At 36.2% G+C, this 2264-nt stretch overlaps 1 long non-coding RNA gene across 2 annotated transcripts; it reads right to left on the bottom strand.

Moving 5' to 3' along the window:
* Positions 1–924: 924 nt before the first annotated feature.
* LOC108949772 lies at positions 925–2251 on the bottom strand. 2 transcript variants are annotated; one of them, XR_001974888.2, is made up of 4 exons: positions 2165–2251; positions 1937–2102; positions 1699–1861; positions 925–1636 (listed from the first exon to the last, which is right to left on the bottom strand). It is a non-coding gene; the product is annotated as an uncharacterized LOC108949772 (long non-coding RNA). The 2 variants fall into 2 exon arrangements; XR_003396239.1 differs by having other exon boundaries at positions 1946–2102.
* Between the last annotated feature and the right edge of the window lie 13 nt (positions 2252–2264).

Genomic DNA, 2264 nt, shown 5'->3' with positions numbered 1-2264 from the left:
AAACCGTATCTGACTCCCATAGACCGCGGTTAGTTATGTAAAACACGATCAGGATATTTGGATATATGTCAAGGTGTCCCATCTTCCCCCACCCTACTATTTCTTTCCATTAAACCTTTTAATTTCATTTTGAGTGAGTTAATTTTATTTGGAATTGTTTTAATAAATTCCTTACCACCTAAAACCTAGGGAGTAGACGCCAGAATTAGAGCTCTAGCATAAATATTAACTGAATTATGGTCATTTTACTGTCTAAGCGGCCATCTTGAAAATTACAACTTTCTGGTACTCGGATTTTCCTAGATTTTTAATATGTTATTCTTGATGATAAATACTACAAAAAAACGTTGAAAAAAAACCTTTTGTAGGGATTTTGTTGGGGTCAAACCATATATTGACCCGACTACATGTAACAGGGTTGGTTAGATATATGTACCAGAAACAGTTAACCAATTTTATTTATTGTTTGATTCATTTTGAAGCCAGTCAGTTTGAAACTTTGATTGAAAGAGTAAAAAAGATTAAAAAGGATGCAATTCCTGACCAAATCCTCCAAAATTATTAACAGAGAGTCTAGGCGCGTTTTGAAGCGAAAACAACCTTGTACTAGCGAAAATTTGAGCGGTTACGTACAGATATCGAAAAAAATATGCCAGTAATGTGCAATTGCAATACATACGCTTGTTTTGTCAGTACATTCAGGAGACCATTGTTACGCAAAGAAAAAAGAACCTGAAGTTGAAAGTTTGTATTTTCGACAGAGTTGCCAGAGGTTGACAAAACTTCAATCTTTTAAAAGATTACTCTCATGATGGTGGTTTAAATTTTGCAGTCTCACAACCATGTGAATTAGTTATAGGCAGCTAAAACTGAAAATGAAAATTTGGCAGTTCATTTAAAACAATTCTTACAAAATGATCAAATTAGCATGTTAAAAAGGTCATCAAGGAAAGTGGTATCTGCTTGGTCCGATGAAACTGTCAAGGAGCAGTTCAAGGTGTGCAACCGGAGTTCAAGGGTAAGAAAGCAGTTTTAATAAATACAACTCTTGCACTCTCGGGATTAACAGCTTGTTTGTTTACACACTTCCAGATATGACTTTTTAAGAAAACTTAGGTATCCACTGCCCAGTTTTCGAACTGTTTGCCGTCGGATAGTCAATGTCAAGATGTTTCCTGGCATACAAACCACCATGCTGGATTGGATGGAAATAAAAATGTGCCATGCTGAAGACCAAGAACGCATGTGTACCTTAATTCTGGATGAAGTTCAAATTTCCAATTCCATGCAGTATGATGTAGCACTCAATAATCAGTTTGTTGGAAAGGTCAGCCCCGAATTTGTAGATAAAAAAAGGAAACCACCACAATTCACCCAGCAACCCATGTTCTATGTTTTATGGCCAAGGGAATTACCACAAAATGGAAACAAGTTGTAGGTTGGTGAATGTCTCTCCAGATTGCGACTAAATCAGTTGTTTCTGTAGCTTACTATTAAACGGGAAATTTGGTGCAAGGACTGCAATTGTGGCCTATTATTGTACAAAGCATAGTTTGTGAATTGGGCAAGCGGAAGTTTCACGTAAAAGCTATCGTAAGTGATATGGCAGGCTCCAATCAAACAATGTAGAAAGTTGCTGGAATTAGATCAAACAGGTCAGCCATGTATAATCTAATTAATTAAATGTTGTTCACATACCTTTTATATAAAAATATCATTGGATGAACAGAATGGAACTGGTTAACGAAGTGCCACACCCTTTTTTCCAAATGAACGGCTGATTTTTCTTGCGGATGTTCCACATCTCATAAAGAACTTGCGAAGTGCGTTTTTAAAGAAAGGTATAACACTCCCTGATGTGCTAGTACAAAAGTATGAATTACCAACTACAAAAGCAGGTTTACCAATAAAACTAGTAAACATGCATTTGGCTTACTTCGAATACCTTAGATTTCAAAATATTGGGTTGAGCAGTTTGTTTCTATGCAAAAGGGAAAGGAACTGAAACTTGCTCCGAATTGTGAATTGGGCAATGCGGAAGTTTCACGTAAAAGCTATCGTAAGTGATATGGCAGGCTCCAATCAATCAATGTAGAAAGTTGCTGGAATTAGATCAAACAGGTCAGCCATGTATAATCTAATTAATTAAATGTTGTTCACATACCTTTTATATAAAAATATCATTTGATGAACAGAATGGAACTGGTTAACGAAGTGCCACACCCTTTTTTCCAAATGAACGGCTGGTTTTCTTGCGGATGTTC

Source organism: Ciona intestinalis, chromosome 9 (genome assembly GCF_000224145.3).
Source record: "Ciona intestinalis chromosome 9, KH, whole genome shotgun sequence".
In the NCBI taxonomy this organism is placed as follows: domain Eukaryota; kingdom Metazoa; phylum Chordata; class Ascidiacea; order Phlebobranchia; family Cionidae; genus Ciona; species Ciona intestinalis.
Note: the sequence above shows the minus strand (reverse complement) of the source record. Positions and strands in the feature narration are given on the sequence as shown.